At 44.0% G+C, this 13,136-nt stretch overlaps 1 protein-coding gene across 1 annotated transcript in view; it reads right to left on the reverse strand.

The window, feature by feature from the left end:
* NCKAP5 (NCK associated protein 5) overlaps positions 1 to 13,136 on the reverse strand; it is a 965,306-nt gene that overhangs the window by 467,289 nt on the left and 484,881 nt on the right. The gene's annotated exons all lie outside the window — the stretch shown is intronic.

Below are 13,136 nucleotides of genomic sequence, written 5' to 3' on the forward strand. Positions count from 1 at the left end.
TGTCGTCAGCAAGATTCAGACGGAGGAATGCCTTGAGCCTCTCAACAGATACACTCTCCAGCAGATATATAGTTTTCCCCTGCTACCAGAAAGTAGGGCAATCCTATGAAATTTCCCACAAGCTGACATGCAATTACTACTAAATATGGATGGTAATAAACTTTCAGCATTTCCAGACTTAAAAAAAAAATAACCTACCAAATCCTAACAGAGAGCACATAAAACCTAAATTAGCATGAACCTACAGTGTTCAGTTAGAACAGGACTCCCATGCAGTGCTCAGGAGCAGTGCAGCAACATGACCTAAGCTTGGCGCCCCGTGTAGGTCGCAGGCAGATAGCTCAGCACAGCCTCTTGCTGCTCAGAGAACAAGATGCTCAGTCCCGGTGTTGATGCCAAACACATGCTGTCCTCTGCTTTCACGTTTCACCTTCTTCTGACATTGAAAATCTCCACTTGGACTGCTGCTGGTTAAGTAAATAAGCGATCCTGTGTGGCTTTTGGGGTTGTTTTTTTCCCTCACTGTTTTTGCACCTATTTATTTATTTTTAAATCATTTTATTAGGGGCTCATACAACTCTTATCATAATCCATACATACATCAATTATGTAAAGCACATCTGTACATTCATTGCCCTCATCATTCTCAAAATATTTGCTCACCACCCAAGCCCCTGGCATCAGGTCCTCATTTTTCCTCCTCCCTCCCCTCTTCCCCCTCCCTCAGAAACCCTTGATAATTTATAAATTATTATTTTGTCATATCTTGCTCTGGCCCACATCTCCCTTCACCCACTTTTCTGTTGTCCATCCTCCAGAGAGGAGGTCACATGTAGATTCTTGAAATCGGTTCCCCCTTTCTAACCCACCCTACCTCTACCCTCCCAGTATCACCACTCACACCACTGCATCTTTTGTTAAAGTGCTGTTATATACACAAAGCAAACTTTCCTTTCTGAAAGTGGGGGCTGCTGCCTGTGTTTGAAGACAATGAAGGAATGGAGGGTACTCTATAGGCTAAAACCAATGTAAACTTAGCAAAGATCGACCAAAGTACAGTGACTCTGGATGCACAGGGAGTGATGGAACTCCACGGAACACACAAAGAGGGGATTATGGTGGAAATCCGAGTAGTAGGCTTCGGAGGGGAAGCTGGGGGCTGGCAAGCCTCCTTTCAGCTGGGAGGTCACAGTGTGAGCTCAAATCATGAGGTCAGACATTGGTTTCAGGTGGTTAACTGTGTTTTATTTTTCCGAAGAAGCTTACCGGATTGGAAGGGCTGAAACTCACACCCATTGTTGGTGGGAACGCAAAGTAGCATGGGTAATTTGTCAAAGGGTTTGGTGGCTTCTTGCGGAGCTAAAGGCACCCCCCTGCAGCCCGGGGCTGCTGCCTAAGGTCCCCGAGGCAGTTGGGTGATGTGGACGCTAGGTGATCGGGCCTAGATCATGATGCCTGGCTTGGTTAATAACGTTCGTTTCCCTCTGCTCCCTGCGGCTGCTTTCACTCACACTGGTCCAGCTGCATCGGGGAGCGAGAAGGCACTTTATGATATTTTCACAAGAAATTAAACAGAGAAATAATGCGAAGGAGTGAAGAGATGTGTGGTATTTGCTGTTGGATGTTTCTCCCTATGAGTCAAAGCATATGCCAGTAGATGATAAACTTTTTTTTCTAAAGAGGGATGATTTACATGAAAATAACAATAGACAGTATGGTACAATGCATAAGCCAATAACCTAGGTCTTATGCCCATTAAGCTATGCCCGCCCCTCCAAACTGAAACCCAAACAAAACCCACTGGAGTCTATTCAGACTCCAGGCATCTCTACACGGAGCTTCCAAGGCTTTGTAACATGCTATGGGAGCAGCCAGCTTCACTTTCTCCTACAGAAAGGCTGGTGGGTTTGAACTCTTGACCTGTGGTTAGCAGACCAATGATTACCCAATACGATTGCTTTAAAGGGATACAAGGGGCTTCAGAAAGTCTGTGGAAAATTCCATCCTATTTCAATTTTACTTTTCCACCAAGTTTTTGAAGGCCCTCATATGTGTTATTGGTTATGCGTGTACTGTACCATATGGGTTAATGTATGGCTCAATGAGCCTCACCTTTCTAGTTCTGAGGTCTCTTGCCTTGTGACAGTCGGACCAGGGTGCAGCTGCCTTAGCCAATTCCCTGCTTCAGCTGGCAAGGCTCACTTCCTGCAAGACATCCCTGAGGAGAAGCCACATGGACCTACCCCGATGCAGCCCTGGGTGCTAGAGCAGCCATGTGCAGACCTCTGCCGGCACTGAGATGTTTACACATACATTGACTCAGCTTTCCTCCTGCAGTCGGTGTCATTTCGTCTGTTTTGTGAGATGGAGGACAACTTTGTGGATTGGTGTTGGACATATGGGTTAATGTTGGACTTGTGGGCTTGGGCAGCACTGGGTTGGGATGTTTTCTTGATGTGCACTTATCCTTTATATAAAACTCTCTATTATACATGAGTTTCTGTGGATTGGTTTCTCTAATGTACCCAGACTAACACAACGGCCAAATCAACTTTGTACATAAGGCAGTCGTGATGCATGTTTCTCATGTGAAGCGCTGTTGGGCTTGCAACATCTGGTTACATCTGTGTAGCTCTGCTCCAATTAGGACATGTTGCTTCCCTGAAGAATCATACTCTGCAGACAAAGTCAGACCCCAAAAATGAAAGAATTCATGATTTCTTTAGGAAGGCCTTCTGAAGGGGGCAAGCTATATGCAGGGTAATCTGATCTAACATTTTATGCAAATAGATATATGCAGGGTAATCTGATCTAGCATTATATGCACGATATATGCAAGGTAATCTGATCTAGCATTATATACAGATATGCGAAGGGTAATCTGATCTAGCATTACATGCAGATGGATATATGCAGGGTAATCTGATCTAGCATTATATGCAGATAAACAAATGGTAATCTGATCTAGCATTATATGCAGAGAGATATATGCAGGGTAATCTGACCTAGCATTATATGCAGATAGATATATGCAGGGTAATCTGATCTAGCATTATATGCAGATATACAAAGGGTAATCTGATCTAGCATTATATGAAGATAGGTATATGCAGGGTAATATGATCTAGCATTATATGCAGATATACGCAGGGTAATCTGATCTAGTGCTATATGCAAATAGATATATACAGGGTAATCTGATCTAGCACTATATGCAGATATATGCAGGGTAATCGGATCTAGCATTACATGCAGATATACGCAGGGTAATCTGATCTAGCATTATATGCAGATAGGTATATGCAGGGTAATCTGATCTAGCATTATATGCAGATATATGCAGAGTAATCTGATCTAGCATTATATGCAGATATATGCAGGGTAACGTGATCTACCATTATATGCAGAGAGATATATGCAGAGTAATCTGATCTACATTGTATGCAGATATAAGCAGGGTAATCTGATCTACATTGCCAGGAAAGTGGCGTAGGACACACACCAACAACCATGGGGAATGAGGAACTTTTCAGGACATGAAAGCATTCTTTTCCTTGACTGGGGTGGCTGTTACATGGCAGTATATGATTCTCCAAATGTATCAAGCCATACATCCACAAAGAGTGGATTGGGCGCCAAACTGACAAAAACATAAAGCACGTTATTGAGAGTAGGAAGAAGGTACATTTTCAAGTTTAAAATAAAACATAAGCGTCTACTTCCTGCACTTTTCTTATCAGATAAAGATGAGAGACTAAAGAATTATAAAAGTGCTTGAAAAAACCATCTACAGAGTTACTAAGCCACTGGTGTTTCACTGACGAGGACAAGTGCTTCAGAGAGTTGCTTAGCAGGGAAACAATTCTGGTCGTCATAAAGGTCTCTCTGGTCGGGCTCATTTATCCCCTAAATCCGTCAGCTGCAAGTGGGCAACATCAGCCCCCAAAGCAATAATGGTCATGTCCACAGCGGAGGCGCTTAACCTCACCGTGCCTGGTGCAGCTCCTCGGGATTTAGTGTGGCTGTCTGCCACGGAGACGTTTCCTGTGGACTTGGCAGTGTACGAATGGCGACTTCTCCAGCCAAGTGGCCAAAACAGACATGGTCAAAGCCAACTCCCCATAGCCTCACCGTGTGACAACCTGGAGACTACCATAGACCGACTCCAAGCAATCTTCACAAACTTCAACACAGCTTGGTTATAACAGGGTAGCTTAGCTTTGCATAATACTTTCACTTCAGCATGTTATTTTCCAAAAAGCATTATGTAATTATAAGTCAACTTGATTGTTTTACAAAGGAGCAAACTGAGAGATCAAAAGGTTAAGTACCTTACCTTAAAAAATTAAGCTAGCTTAGATTAGATCCTAGAAACAAACCCATTGCCACTGAGTATTCTACCGAAGCAATCCTACGTGGGGCTTCCGAGCCTGTAAATCAGTGCCCCAGCCCCAAATAAAAACGTGTGCACTGTAGCCATAATCCAGGAGAAGCCGAGGCACCTGTTGTGCAGCCCCTTGGATCATCCAGTGACTCCCTCGGGAGCAGGATCTTGCAGATTTAAAATACTATAGATTGAACTGTCTTCACCCAAAATACACGTCAGTCTAGCATCATGATTCTCCGTGGTCACTGGTTTTAAAATGATATAACTGGGTGTCTGTAAAATGAGGCGGGTATTTCACACGTGTGATCTCATGTGATCAGTCCACAGGGTGAAAGGGGCTAGAGTGGGAGATGGCACCCTTTCCCAGGTGACATCCCAGACTCCATCATTTTTACATGAGGTACAAAGAGAAGTAAGCACAAACAGGGCCCTCATTACCTACCGTCAAGGAAGAAGCGCCAAGAGTGAAGTACATCCTTGGGCCTGCAGCCCTGTGCTGAGAAGCCCCCACATGCAAGGGAAGAGCCAGACAGACGCAGATCCCCCATGAACACCAGACACGCAGATGGTGGAAGGAGACAAAGACCTTCCTCCACATCCAACACACAGAGAGAAGGCTTTCCCCTAAACCTGGACTCGAAAGCAGGCCTTCTAGCCTCCTAAATCACGAGAAAATATATTTTAGTTTCTCAGTCAACCACGTATGGTACTTCCGTTACAGCTACACAAGACAACTAGGACAACGGTCTCATTTCAAACTTCTGGTAGATTTACCCCAAAGCACAGATGAGAGGCCCCAGTTCTTATGAAAAGACTCAGCTAAAAATATAACGGAGGGCATGGAAATAATAAATCTCAATACCGTATATACTCGTGTATAAGCCGGGTTTTTCAAGCACATTTTTAATGCAGATTTTGTGGCAAAATTAGGTGCCTCGGCTGATATTCAGGTCAGCTCATGCTTGAGTATATATGGTACATAGAAAAACTGGTCTTCTATATTCATCAGGGGGAACAAGGCACTCTGGAGAGCCAGCCTCTGCGATGGGTTAAATTTGGTACAGGGACTGAAATGGGGACAAAAGTGGGAAGGGAGAAGGGCAGCTCTGTGCTGCTGACTGTCCAAAGGTCAATGGACAACATTTCTCCTTGTGTTATGTTCTACTCCTGGCAAAGGCGTGGAGAAAATGATCTTTGCAGGCACCAGACAGAGATACACCAGACTGCATGTGAGTAAGGCTGTTCATCCTCTCTCTGCAGGACACACTGTTCTGCCAGGTGCCCACAGCTTCCAAGTGGGCAGTAGAAAACACACCCTGGGATTCCATAAAGTCTCTGAAAGTGATCAGGTGAGCAGCAACCCGCGACTGAGTTTAGCACTAAAACCATCTCCATTTAAGTCTCCTTGAAGTTCAGTATGCACTTAAGCATAGCGATCCACTGCGCTACAAGAAATCCCTATTACAGTAAGCAAGAACTAGCTTCAAGGCAGTGGTTAACACTGGTGGGAGAGAAGGTCAGATTCAGTTGGGAGAAATCCTGGGGGTGGGGATGAAAAGCTGGGGCCCCATTTGCATGACAACCATCCTGCTCAATTACAGACAGAAAGGCTCTGCAGTCTGCCCTTGCTCTGATTAATACGCACACACACAGAGCATGCCAAAGCTGCCAAGAAGCACTAACGGATTCAGGATACTTTGAGTGTTACACAGTTTGCTAATTGTAGCTACATTAAAAAATATGTCATCTCAAGTGGCGGGTGTGTCAGGTTGATTCTAATTTAAAGCTATGAACACATTGCAGCCTTGAGTGTGACACAAAATGCATATCGTTATGATTACCATTACCTGCACTGGACGGGGTTATGCCTGCCCTCCAGATGCAAGAGATCTCCAGATGCAAGAGATGAAGCTTATGGAAAAATAGAATCAGAAAGTAACCGAATTCTCCATGGACTTTTTGAAGCCCCGTTTGAAGTCCCCGTCGTCGGTGTGTTGTAAATTCCAACCTTTACATCTGTTAAGTATAATCCCATTTGGGAATATGCTTGTCTGTGTTATGTTCATGAGGCCATGTGAGTTGTAGGGTGTGTCTTAGAAGCACCATTTTGATATAAAACAGGAGCAGGTTAAACAGAGGCAAAGAGGCACAAGTGGAGAAAGATATACATCAAATAGAGATCATCACAGAATAGATCATAGAAAAGCCAATGAAATGTCCCCCCACAGCTGCCAGAGAGAGCCTGCCCCTAGAGCCAGGGTCCTGATTTCAGACTCCTAGTCTCCTAAACTGGGGAGGAGGGAGTAAATAAATATCTTTAAAAAAAAACTACCCGCTCCAGGTATTTGTTATGGCAGTACTGAAAAATAAGCTACTACCCAATGATCAATTTCTACTCATGTCTCAGCATGGTAACCCACTAGCAAGTACTATCTCTCCCTGAATTGTGACAACATTCATTTCACTTACAGTTATACTTTTAACATGTCTTCTGTGCGTAGGTACACGTAAGGATCTTCTCACTGACACCCACATTTTAGCGGGCACCCCCCACTCTGTTCTATTTCACTGGACACGCACTAAATGTCCCTTATGGCCTGAGAAGAACAGCAATGTCCAGTGCCATCCACCTCTTGATCAAAGGAATTTAGGCATTCATTGGCAGAGTTGACAGAACTTTGTGACATTCCCTGATATCAATGCAAACTCGTGTGCAAATCATGCCCAGTCTACAAAATAGATGACGAATACGCCTCTCCAATCTACCCACTACTTGGTGGGGAAACAAAGTTCCTAAAGGTCCTGCAAATGCGTGTTCCTCTCAGTGAGTCTGAGTCATGTGCAAAACTCAACATGGGGTAATGAGGCTGAGGGCTCACGCATGGTCTGTTTTTCCTCACGCAGGAAGTCGGCATCATGACATCATAGCTGGAGTCTACACCTGGGCCCAGGTGACCTGGGAAGTCACTACTCAAACACGCTGGTTTTTGGGGGACAGGGGCAGTTATGGAATGTGATGGTATATCACAAAGCCAATACCACATTAAATATGTCCAGTCACATACACCACATAAATGATAGGTGAATCAATATTTATCACTCCCTTCTAGAACGCATATTTCATTTATTTCACCAAATAAGACAGAGTACAAGCAGGCCTAGTGACCTTACCTGCCTCTAGAAGCACCCACTTGTAGGGGCAGTGATTTACTTAATGGGGTTCTTTTAGCCAAAGTCTCTAACTCCTACCCAAAGTCCTTTCCCTGCATGGGACCCTGCATGAGTAATTACGAACAGAATTCCCTAGAAAGCCACCCTATTGTGTACAAAATGAGCCCTCTAAGAAGCAGGAGGAGGGAATCTCAGTAACAGCAAAAACCAAAAGTAGAATGTGGCCTCTGAACCTGAGATCCCTGTGTCCAGAGGACTGCTAGCTAGACCATCAGAGGAGCAGCAGCAGGACCAGGAGCCAGAGCACGGGGCAGCGTGGCGGATGTCCCAACCCACGGAGCAAGGAAAGCTGAGTGCTTTGTGCAGGAGGCGGGCTGACAGAATAGGGTGCCTCTGGGTAATGAATTCAGAGAGCTGGGCTTGCTGACGCATGGAAATGGAGCTGACTGCCTTCAGCTAGGCTTACCAGGAGTAGGGAGTCTCTGTGCACTAAACTCAGGGCGCTGGGTTTGCTGATATACACAGCTTACGTGGAACGCCTTTGGGTTGAAGCTTAGGGAGTCTCTGTGCACTAAACGCAGGGCGCTGGGTTTGCTGATATGCACAGCTTACATGGAACGCCTTTGGGTTGAAGCTTACAACAGAGCGGTCTATCCTTTGGGCATTTATTAGCAACTTTGACAAAACTTTGTGACATGTCCTGATCTCAACCCTGCGCATTCCCCACGAGCATTCCAACTTGTTAACTTCCTTAGTCAACCGTTCAATCAGGAATTGTGTCTGGAAGTTCTGTGTAGCCATTGCAATGTACATTCGAGCCCAGAGAGGTAAAATCAAACATGTTAATTAAGGCATCACATCACAGAAGTGCTCCCTCCACTGTAGGGATGGGCTAATTGGAAATGATCTTTTATTCATCTCTGCGTTTACATGAAGAATGCAAATGGCCCAAGCCGAGTGGGTTATGGCATTCTGAGCCCCCCTCCATGCAGGCTGTTCTGGTTGGTGAGCTCAGGGCTGATAGTGGAGCCTCTGCCCACACCTCTTCTTCATGACTGCCCAGACTTGTACCTTCGCTAGCATGGGGTCAAGGGGAAGGTTGAGATTGCGGATGAATCTTGGTGGAGGCATAAAAGAAAATTCATGCAAGGAAATTTCAGTCATCCAAGTGCACCCATGACTCATTAAGATGGATAATCAAACATGTTCAGGGTTGCCTGGTACCTAAAAGCTAGCCGACCCTTCACTCAGCTGAAACTGCATAGAATCAAGGCCCTTACTCCCTCCCTCTCCTGACTCACTCAGCCTGACAGGTGAACTCTTCTCCCCAGTTAGATCTAATGGTCCTAGCTTCTACGTTTGGTATTCACTCCCCACCCCGCTGATCTCACCTCGACCGCTGAACCTCATGGTATTTTCGTCGTTTGCACAGCCTCCTGGCTACCACGCATTACATACACCGGACAGGATGCTTCACCCAAGTCACCAAGGCCTCAGCACTGTGTGCATCTGTCCCAGCTTCAAAAAGGACGTGTAAGAATGGCACAATGTGTGCATGTTTAGACGTTCCCGTTCACTCACAGCATAATGCTTGAGAATCTTGACATTGCTACTTAACTTTGAGCCCAGCATTCCTCTGGAACATGCTGTGAAATTCAGAACCGGATTGACCTTTCAGATACATAACACACACTCAAAAACTCATTGCCATCAAGTCAATTCTGACTCATAACAACCCTGGAAGGAAAGAACTGCCCCATGTGAGTTTCCAAGGCTGTACCTCTTTACTACCGGGGCAGGAAGCTGCTTCTTTCCCCAGATGCATCACGTCGATAGTCCTAATTCTAGGAATTAATACTAATTTGTAACATTGTACATGGTATCCTTCAGCGGCTCCTATCAAGGGTCTCAAGTAATCTATTCTATTATGGTTGTGTAAACAGCGATGATCTCTCTCTCTCTCTCTCTCTCATTAGTGGTTAGTAGCCATTGTCTGGAGTCCCCGGATGCCATGGCTGACGTATTCAGTCAACTGAAAAGTTGTAAGCTTCCATCCACTCAAACCCACCACGGATGAAGACTTCAATCCACTCGAATACACCACGGAAGAAAGCTTCAATCCACTCAAACACACCACAGAAGAAGGCTTCGATCCACTCAAACACACCATGGAAGAAGGCTTCGATCCACTCAAACACACCACAGAAGGCCGGATAAGCTTCTTCTGCAATGTGAGCCTACGGAGCACAGAGTAAGATGATGTGTCCTATAGTATTTGCTTTTTATCAAGGTCTCCAGGAAACGCTGAGTTCAGTTAAATAAATGCTCCTGCTCAGAAAACATAGTAGTCTGTGAAATTATGACAGTCACCTTCTCCCTCATGCAACATTTTATCAACTTATTATAAACCTATCTTTTATTGTAAACAACCTCCGATGCAAAAGGACATGAGTTACGAGGTAATGTTTTAAATTAACTTTGTTCCATCTACAATGTTCAAAATGATTCTACACCCCACACAATATCACACATACTAAATGAACTAATTGGTCCAGGGGAAAAAGGGAAAAGAAATTTATAGATACACAAGTTTTCATACACTGACTTTCACTATATAAATTACTAGTATCATTAGTATGGCTAGCTGGATGCTGACAAGAATGATGTAGTAGGGGCATAGTCTGTAATGCTGAGAATTTTACAAAGACATATTTTGGTAACAGAATTGGGTAAATATGCATAACTACATATATCTTTTTTTAATTTATTTTTTTTAGTCTAACATTTTACTTTAAAAATTTTTATTAGGAACACTTACAGATACCATAACATTCCATATTTCAATTCCATCAAGCAGTGTTGTACATTTGCTACCATAATCAGTTTCAAATCATTTTCTTTCTTCTTGACTGCCTTGATTTCGCTCACCTTTATCCCCTCCTGCCCCAACCCTACCCCCACCTCCTCCCCAGGAACCCTGATTCCATTTTTTTCTATATAGTTGTTGCTGTTGTTTTTGTCATAACTTACATCAATATACCCATTCACATACAATTCTGTATGGGATCAAACAATACAAGTATCCTTTAAACTAACGCTTACAATGTAGAAAGGCCATCAGAAATTGTTCAGTGGGCCTGTTCAAATTATTGTGTAATTACCTGGTCTTTTTCCCTCCTGTCTTTCACTGATTTGCATTAGTTGTCTGGCTGTAATTGGACTTGAACTTTTCCATTTCAATGAAACCTTACATGAGAAAACTGATCATACTGCCGAGGTGTGTGTCACGGGTGGGGGGGGTGGTCTTCACGAACACAGTATGTAAAACTGACCCCTGTTTATGTCCTATGTAATTATCTTCTCTTTCTGCCTGCGATACAGCCTGAACTCTTGGGGAACTCAAATCTGAGTGGGATTGTCATCTGATTTACCTGGCATCCCAGGAAAGGAATCCACTGTGCCAAGTGTTTCATGATCTGTAAGTCAATAGCTTGAATGCAGAGAGAGCATGGTTAGTTTGAGATGGTGTGCCCTGCCTCCTCCTTGCCCACCACACTAAAATAATGTAGTGCTGGCTTCGAAGTTGCTTCAAGTGGGGAGAGCTATTATTTCAAGTTGGGAGGAGGCATAAAATAAGAGTTGCCATCAAAATGAATGAAAAACTGTGCATAGGGTGGGGCATGCTTCTGTTAGAGGAGCGCTCAGTGCATTTTCACAGCACCTGTGGATTACTAGGAGCTCAAGTGTTCCCGAGCTGGTAAATTATGACACTGAATACAGAGGAGCCATCTGATCTCTGCCTTGTTCCCCCAGGAAACCCTTACACTAAAGTCATAAGCATTCACATCATGGGCCAAAAGGAGATAAATAATATAGCAGCTTTGGCCACTCCCTCCAACACGCATAAAAGTGCTAGCAGTCTCTTAATAAGGCTGCATGAACCATTGCTAATTATACGTTGCTGTGGTTAGTCACGGTGATCCTGTGTACCATAGAAATGGTTGCTAGGACTTTATCCCTAGTCCATCTTGGTCTGGAAGCTCCGCTGTAAATCCTATTAGGATCAAAGCAACACACAACCTCCACTGAGAGATGGTCAGTGGCTACACATAGTTACATTGTCCAAAACAAACTTGAGTCAGCACCATGGAAGCTTAGGGTGCTGATATGAGACCACCAAAGCCACCCTTAGAGAGAAAAGCAAGCCTGAATTTTTCCACCTTTGAAATGAGACAGCAGCTCATCAAGACTTTAAGAACATTTCTGAAATGCAGTTCTACTTGGGATAGCCTCTTGGGGTATCTACCTGTGTGATCCCAAGTAGAGTGGGCGGAGAAATGAATAGGCAAATCTATGGAGACAGTAACTGAACTAATGGTCCCTACAGCTATGGGTTTGGGTTGCGTTTGGTTGGTTGGTTTTTATAAACAAGGATCCGAATTATTTAAATCACAATTTCATGACAATTGATAAATAGGTTATAGAGGTGGAATACAGCCTGTGAATCAGGTCACAGACTGATTGCTGGTCCTTGTGGGTGTGGCCTTCTCATGAGATTTCTGGGAGTTTTCCTCTATTCTTCCCTGGAAGCGGGACACAATCACATTCCTATTGACAAGCCACATGGAAACATGCTGATAGTAACCAGAGCCCCTGGAGATGCCACTGGACCCACAGGACTTTCCACCCACCAGCCTGGGATCTTGCTGCCTTTGCCATCTTTGCATGTGCTGTGTGAGTCTGAGGAGGAATTCATGGGCTAATTTTGGACACAAAGTCTTAATATCCAACTTATGGACTTGATCAGGACTGGGCTGAGATGTTTTGTTGATGTGTAATTGCTTCTTGATATAAAGTTCTGTCTTACACATACACGAGTGTCTCTGGATTTGTTTCTCCAGTCAGCCTGGACTATCACAATATGCCTTTGGAGTTTAAGCCATTTCCACGGAGATAGTTGGCTCCCTGTGATGGACAGAGACCCAATAATGCCATCAAGCGGGGGTATGGCAGGAGAAGTTAGAGGAAATGGAGAGCTAATAATGATCCAAGAATGGAGAAAATGTTCTGAAATGGATTGATGTGATTGGAATATTGACTTATATGACACATGAATTGTATGCCAATAAAACTGTTAAAAATAAATTAAAAAATTATTGTTCTGATTTATCAAATGGTAAAGCTAAACCACGGAAGCACCAGCACACCGTTCCTCACAGCATGTCTGTATCTAGTCCCGTGTCCGCAATTAGACAAAAGTTTGTAGTTCTTTTCTCACAGAATTGAATGGATTTTCACATAATAGATAGAAACCTCTAACTGACTCCCATATTCACAACCACTGGAAATTGAAAGGTTCAGACTGTGTTGGAATTAGACCTAAAAAGAGCTGCTTTTTAGAACGGGCCGTTCACATGATCTATTTTTAAAGGATAAGAACTCATTGATTTTCATGTTTTTTGTTCCCCCCTCCTTCTTAAGGTTTCTACTAAGCAATGTGTGAGGGAACTCCCAGTCTGTCTGTCCGTTAAAAAAGGATTATGGTGACCTGTGAGGTCTCATCCACCCACCTAGCCTC

Source organism: Tenrec ecaudatus, chromosome 13 (genome assembly GCF_050624435.1).
Source record: "Tenrec ecaudatus isolate mTenEca1 chromosome 13, mTenEca1.hap1, whole genome shotgun sequence".
NCBI classification, from domain to species: Eukaryota; Metazoa; Chordata; class Mammalia; order Afrosoricida; family Tenrecidae; genus Tenrec; species Tenrec ecaudatus.